The sequence below is a fragment of the Lutjanus erythropterus genome, chromosome 24 (genome assembly GCF_056507025.1).
Source record: "Lutjanus erythropterus isolate fLutEry1 chromosome 24, fLutEry1.hap2, whole genome shotgun sequence".
Lineage (NCBI taxonomy): Eukaryota > Metazoa > Chordata > Actinopteri > Lutjaniformes > Lutjanidae > Lutjanus > Lutjanus erythropterus.
The window spans coordinates 17,326,883-17,334,871 of record NC_139340.1 but is presented as its reverse complement, the minus strand read 5'-3'; positions in this window follow the sequence as shown (position 1 = coordinate 17,334,871).

Sequence of the window (7,989 nt, the reverse complement as noted above, 5' to 3'; positions counted from 1 at the left end):
TAACTACATTTCAGATATTTCCACATGATTTTCTTAATTTATTATGTAGCAAATCCCCGCCTGGTACTCCCATTTTCACATGAGAGTTTCCAACTACTACTTGGCCGAGGTCTGTGTATTATAGAAATCTTTGTGCGTGTTGTGCGGCCATTTGTGGGTTTTTTTTCCATGTCGATTAAAAATGGGTGTCTGAAAGCTGGTCGTCTCATTTGAGACGGCGTCAGTATTTTTGGTCAGAGTTGTAGCTGTAGAGATGGGTGACCCTGTCGTGTGTACCTTAGTTTTAGTAAGGGACATCTCTCTCTATCTCTTTCTATCTATCTCTCTATCTCTCTCTGGCCCTTTATTCTGGGTCAACTCTGGCATCTGCTACAGACAGAGGACATCTGGACATCAAAACATGTATGTATTGTAAATATATTTAACAGATTGCCCCTGCTGTGCTTTTGGCTAACAGCGTCTTACTGTTGTCTGTAGCAGATCCCAGCTGAATCCATGCTAGACGGAGACAAACCTTGTTTGATACAAATTGTATCATTAACTAAGTCGCTGATGTTATATACAGTACATGGACTTGTTGATCTGTATTTATCAAACACTCTTGATGTATTGCTATATGATGAAGTGCATTGACAACAGTTACGTTCCAATCGAGATGTTCCAACTTTTAATCTTGTGGAAATTGCTTTGAGACAATTATTTCACATACGTTATGAAACACAAAGGAGTTGTCTGCCTACTATGTTTAGGTACCGCGACTTCTTTATCTGCGCTTTTGGGTTTGAAGCTGGCTTATTTTCTACAGGAGCTCCGATTAAATCATGTGCGAGAAATATTCTTTCTGGTTGACTGGCCACTTGAAACTGAGGCTGGGGTCAGTTCATTTTTTTTTTTTTCCCTTTTAGCTTCTTCATTATTAAGTGAGGACGATCTCTTTCATTCTTGAAATAATAGAAATTTGATGTTTCATCATTACTTAATCTATTGTTTCTATTAAATCATAAAATTGAGTGGACAGACCCCAACCATGTTTAAGAAGTTTTATATTTGGTTTATCCCACATCCCATGGCGGCCATTTTGAACGTATGTAACACTCTACCAGAGCTCTACCTGGAATATTTGCAAATACATGAAGCTATTTTTGCCTTAACGAAAAGATAAGGTCTTCACAGAGTTAAATATTAAGAGATAAATTAAGCAGCAAGTAAAGACTACAACTGCTAGTTAGCTAAGCTGCAAGACACAAATGTGGAGTTTCTGTTTGATATTTTAAGGACAAAAAATATATTTATAGTTGACCAGGTGTTACAGGCTGGTAGCTTGAAATAACTGCATATCAATAAATAAAAATGTTAGCTGCTAAGAATACTACCTACTGAGCTAATGCTAATATTTTGTAGTAATATTTACCAGAAAATATCTACATCTGTGTTTAGAAAGGAGCTAGCTGAAAGTTTGTTTTGTATTTTAAGGACAAAATAAAACTTTTTATTATTAGGCCACAGTGGATTACATTGTGGTATCTTCAAAATTACATATTAATTAAAAAAAAAAACTTAGCTGCTAAGAATACCTGAGCACTTATAAGCTAAGGCTAAAACTTCCTAGTATTATTACACACCTGACTTGTTCAGGATGTAACCTGCCCATCACCTATTAAATTCTGGGATGCACTTTTATTAGTAGGACATTAAATATTCTGATTGCAGCATTAGTTTATCTGTGACTGCACTGGACTGCTGTGTAGCCAGATTAAAAAGAACGATTATTGATCTGAATTCTGAGGACTGTTTTAGCAGCAGGACTCAGCTTGGTGGTACTTGATCAGGTAGAGCTCAACTAAAGTGTAGCACAAGTTCAAAACGGCCGCCAAAGGAATTAAAGTCTATAGAGTGAGCTCATCATACGGTTCATCACAAGCCAGCTACATAAAGCCCACTGGTTTCTTTCCGACGTGTCACACTGTACGAATACTGACGAATTGTACAATGACACGTGCTGTTGACGAGAGAACCTTTGTGTGTATTGAAGAAGCGCCTTCTCTCTGGCCTCCTGGCACTGTGTGTCAGTGTGGCCCCTGAGCGTGGGCCCAAAGTAATGCCTCTTCATGGCATTGTGCTTATGACACATCCAATACTCTGAACTATGTTCAGCTAACTGTTATGCATGTTTTGATTTGTTTTTTTTTTTGGTTTCTGCATGTTTTCCTTGTGTTTAATTTGTGTACATAGCTGTGTTTCTGTCCTGGAAGTTTGTCTTGCCGTTACCGTGACACGATGCTAGCTGCTGAGACTTACGCCCAAAACTGGCGTGTTTTCCTGCTTGTTAATGTTTTATCGCGTACATCAGTTAGTATTGATTTCAGTGCAACATCCTCCTGTGAGTGGGAGCGCCATGTTGTTTTCTATAGGTTTGACATTTACTCCAATTGATCTAGAAGCATGTTTTGGGATGCATCCCACTTTTCTCCAACGTTGTTTGCTTTGGAAGTGCACTCTGCCGTAGATAGTGATAATAAAAACCGTTATGATAAATTGACTTTTGTGCTGTAGATATTACACTGCTGTCCAGGCCAGTACACGAATGAAGAACCTCTGTTTCAGATTCTATTTACATTTTGCCAGTAGAATAACAGTGTAAGTAACTGCTTATTGTAACATTCTCACTTGTAACTGTGATTGTTCATTAAAGAGAGTACTGCTATAAAACGTGTGGTTTCCATTGATAAAGGCTTATTTCAGGTGACTGTCCCAGCTTTACTACACAACTCATTCTTGAGAACTGAGATGAAACCACATTTTTTAAGGGGTTTTGATTTTTACATTTCAATTATGCTGGAAATATACATTTTTTAAAAGGTCAAACTCTTGGATATTAAATCTTGTAACAGACAAACTTCTTAGTGAGTAAATTTTTTATGAAATAGTATTTTTTGTAGCTGAGGTCTTGAATTTTGTGAACACCATCAGACACAAGCTACATTATTATAAAAGATGTAAATGTTATGTTTTTTGTTGCATTAAATACATTTTTTTAATTAGCTGTATAATCAAAACATTTGATATTTTTGTTAAGAAATAAATACCATTATAATATTACCCACTTGTAATTTCTGTAGATAATGTTTTTTTTTTTGTTTTTTTTTGCAAAACATTTATAAGTGTTCAAGGGAAGAACTGACCTTTTTTTGTAATATCAAATTGAAAAAAGTACTGATTTCGGTTACGTCACCTCTGTCATCAGATGTAAAATCTGACAGCTGGTGTCTGATGATGTTGACAAAATGTTACTTTCTTCATCAAAAAGCATAATTGATGTAATGTAATTTTTTAAAGTTGATCAAAGTTCTCAATTCTAATTCAAATACACATTTCTAAATCTTAACTTTTATTTAGTTTTAATTTAGACGGGCTACAGTGTTGACATATGGTTGAGACGTCTGACAGCAATATTATTATCATTATTTATTTTTTTTTTTAAACATATATAAATCCCTAAAGAATACATTTAAAAATGCTAATAATTTTCAAAGATTTTTTGGTGATTTGTCCCAATTTTCAAGAATGTCTGACAGACTTCATTTACTACAATTAAAATATATATGTATTAAGAGTTCTTTATTTAGATAGCCTTATACGCTTTGTACAACTTCTGTATTGTATTATTTTACTGTAACAGTAATAATTACTTACTATATGAAGAAAAAACAGTTTCCTTAAGGCAGAATTTTTTTTATAGTCGTAGGTTTAAAGCACTACACCTGATCCCTCATCACCTGATTTTAACATCCCTGGATTGAAACAAGAATATTTGCAGTACCTGAAGAAGATGCGTGACTGTTGCATCAGCTGATCATCGGCCTCTGAACCAATCCTGGCAAGAGGTGATGGTGGATCTCAACTGAAGACACCAACCAGAAGCAGTGGTACCTGAATAACACAGGGAGTCAAGGTGGTGTTTTATTAACAGCCACAAGGTGGAGCTCTTACTGTCATTCTTAATATTCTCAGTATGCTGTGTGCATACTTACATGTTACATATGTATATTTGAGACAACAGAAGTGAAATAACATGTTTTAATGTGGATATACCTGCATTAAATGTCACACCTGTGCAGTGTGTGTATATGAATAACATCCACAAATTTAGGTACAATCCAATTTAGCTTTGAAGAGCATTTAGCTTCCAAAAGTTTGGTGGCCAATTAAGGGACAAACAGGAAGTGACACCCGAAAAACTAACAAAAATAATAATTTTTATTTGGCGTCATGTAAATGTTGTATATATCAGTTTGGTGAAGATAGGATAATAATAATAAGTCCGAAAAAACATCCAAAATGGCGGAATATTTTCATAGTCGCAAATGGGCGTGGCTCATATCAATCGAATTGACTTCATTAGTCGATGCGTCTTCATGTTTATTACAGTAGCTAATTAAATTATTTACAAATATATTTGGGGTCACAGGATGTTTTTGTTCATGTATTTGAACACAGTGCAACCCCACACAAGTCTCACAGCTTAAAACACAACTTCACAGACACAAATATTTACAAACTTATCAACAATATGGACGTCGTGTACTCACGTATCACGACGCCAAGTTTCCGCCGTTTCCCGCCTCCTGTCCCCGCCTGCACCGGACGTGTCTTCACCGTCCTCAGTCGTGTATTTGGAGTCCGGTCGAAGCCGCTGCAACGTTTAAACTCTTTTGGTTTTGTATTTCCTGTAGAACCGGCCTCCATTGGGCTTTTAAGTTGTTTCCCACAGGACGCCTAGCTGAGCTAACTTGCTAACGGCAGCTACACCACGCTTAGCAGGAGTGCGTCGGGAAAAAAGGTCCGTGTTGCAACAACCACCCCGGGCCTGACGGAGAGGTGCAGCTCCCGAACGGAATTTTAGTTCTTCTTTTCCTACAGTTAACTAATAAATAAAAACATGAACCGCATTAGTCAATATTCGCTTCTTTTTACATATTGTATATTTATATTATGTTGTCTTTGATAATTATGACTGCTAATAGTAGTTACAACAATACTTAGACAACTACATAAGAATATATAATTTAATTAATTTAATTTAATAACAAATTGTCATATTATATATTATTAAATCAATTAAACTAATAATTTTTAGATCAAAAACAAATATAAAAATATCTAGGCTATGTTTGTTTTAGGCACAGTGACTAATCTGTTGTTCAGTTGTTCTCCACATAGTTTACAGTTCTCTTTGAATTGACCATCTACTGCTCTATTAAATAGTCTGAGTGCCTTATGACGGTAAACTGACTATTTTGGATTAAGGACTGATGTTTGGACACAACCAGATATGCAAAGATTTTTTTTTCTATGCAATAAAATTGGTAAATAATATAATAAGTGAAAAAGAATAGTCAGTTGCAGCTCTGAAACATGGATGCCTCTTAGCAACAGGAAGCCAAAGAAGTCTAAAGTGAGGATGATAAATGGGACTAACACAAAGAGATCCTTGGGGAGAAAAGACTCCTCCTGAGGGTGCATGACCTCATAGCAGAGGAGTAAGATTCACTTCTTACACGACAAAGAACTGAAGCAGACAGCCGAGACACCACTGTCAAGCCTTTGACAAGTCAAAGCCTGGATTTTAACCCCACTGATAATCTGTGGAAAGACCTAAAGATCAGTAGATCACAGCTCACTGAGGCCCCCAACCCATCTGACAGACCTGAGGGGTTACTTTTGGATTCTCCACTCTTGGTTAAGACAAAACAAGACAAGTTGCTTTTTCACCATTTTATAGACTGAATTATTATAAAAGTGATGCAATGAAAACTTCAAGCCGTTTCAAACTGAACCCTGTGTGCAGAAAACTGATTTTAAAACAGAATGAACAGACATGCAAAAAGGAATTTTATTAGAGCTGCAAAGATTGATCGATTATTTAACTATTTTATAATTGTTTGAAATTTTTGTTTAAGAATAAAAGTCAAAATTCTCTGATTTCAGCTTCTTCAATGCAGATATTTTTTGGTTACTTTACTTCTCCATGACAGAAAACTGAATGTCTTTGAGAGGTGAGTAAAACGGAATACTACATTTTTCACTTTTTTCCGGTGTTTTAAAACAAAAAACTATTAATCGATTAATTGATAAAATAATCGCTAGATGCAGTTGTAAATCTTATTCAAGCCTGTAATACAAAAAAGTCGCCTGTAAATCTGTGATATTAAAGAATACAAATTCTCAAATCACACGCTCAAAATTTAAAACTTTTATTTGTGAACCAATGAAATGGACCGCAATCCATCTGTGCCTTCTATCTTAAAGAATACTAACATGAACATAAGAAAAAAACAAACCAAAAAAAAACGGCAAAACGTGACAGCTGGTGCCAGAGCGAGCATCATCACAGACGCTGGCTTCATTGGAGGGGACAGGCGAGCCGAAGACATTCTGCTGAGAAGAGACACGGACTCTAACTGAAGCCTTGCAGCTTGTATGTGGGGGGTGTTTGGACGTGTCAACAAGAGTTTTCCCCTCCGATGAAGCCGTGCGGTAACAGTGATGCGTGCTGCTGGTTTAGGGTCTTTGAACACAATACAAAAATATGAGCTGGAAGCACAAGATGATCTTTTTTTCCCACCTGCTATGGCAAACACAACACTAATAATGGACACTGTGGAGTTGAACACAAAAGGCAGGCTTCAGTGTCTTGTTTCATACAAGTGCTTTAACTTTAAAACTATTAAAAAAAATCATCCTCTACCAGCTGTCAAGTATCAAATAATAACATTTTCATCATATTGTTAATAAAAAAAAAAAAAGGAGGAAAACTTCATGTTCACTCATTTCAAAAAAATGCACCCTGGAACATGTTTTCCACCCCGCAAAAGATGGAGTCAGTTTGTCGTCTGAGCACAAACAATGTTAGATGAGAATTTATAATAAGATTTTAGAGGAAGAAATTGGCCAAGTCTCCTTTTCTGGAGAGATTTGATCACAAATAGCAAGGTCCCTTCACATCAAGAGCGACTAATAACTCATCTCTTTTTGTAATCACGAGCGTCTCACTCCCATGAATCCACTGCAGTTCTGCAAACGGCCTCTTTAAAGTGAAACTGTGACAGAGGAGACAAAGTTCTGAGGCGACACTGAAGGCCTAAAGGTTTATTTTACATTTTACAGGAGAGCCTCCTTTTAAATGAGCCCAGCAGCTCCTGTGATTCAAATGTCTCCCAGGACCGTGCAGCATTATTAAATTCACTTGTTTCACCTTCCTCATTGTTTGGGATTTGTTTGGTTTTTTTTTTGATTCTGACAAAAATGAGAACGAACAAAAATATCTGAAGGCCAGGAACAGAGAGAGATAACTCTGCAAAACTAGCTTCAAATGTAAGAAATAACACTTTTTTAAACCTAGATCTCACTTAAGAGGTATGTTTTACATAGACCCTTTATGTTCTTTTTAAATCCACGAAGGGGAAGTTCAGATTACTCAGAGTGAGGCTGTACGAGGTACTCAACCATAGTCAGTGTATTAGCTACAGGACAGGCGGTCAGCAGTCTTTCAGTTTGTAGGAAGTGTATTTTAGGCACGTTAATATTTTTCAAGAATGTATCCAGCCAATGCAGTAAATTGTTCAGCTTCCTACACCGGTCGACCGCCATCTACTGCAGCTAATTCACTGACTATGGTTAAGTACCTCAAACAACTGCACTTCAAATAATCCAAACTATCCCTTTAACCAACGTAGAGCCACACAGCATCTGAGCTCTGACAAAGCGTAGCCTGCACAGGAGCACCACCCAGGGACGTAACAGAAACCAAGTAAAATCGTGGCCGTATTTTTGTTTTTTGGGGGGGATTGAAGGGAGGGGACGCACCCTGAGTGTTTGACTGTCAGTCACCACTGCTAACATTACTGAGGTAGAGATTTATCCCGATCGAGGACTGATGTTTTCATAAGCTCCCCAGCCAGAGAGGTGCCAGGCCTCAGCTTGCACACC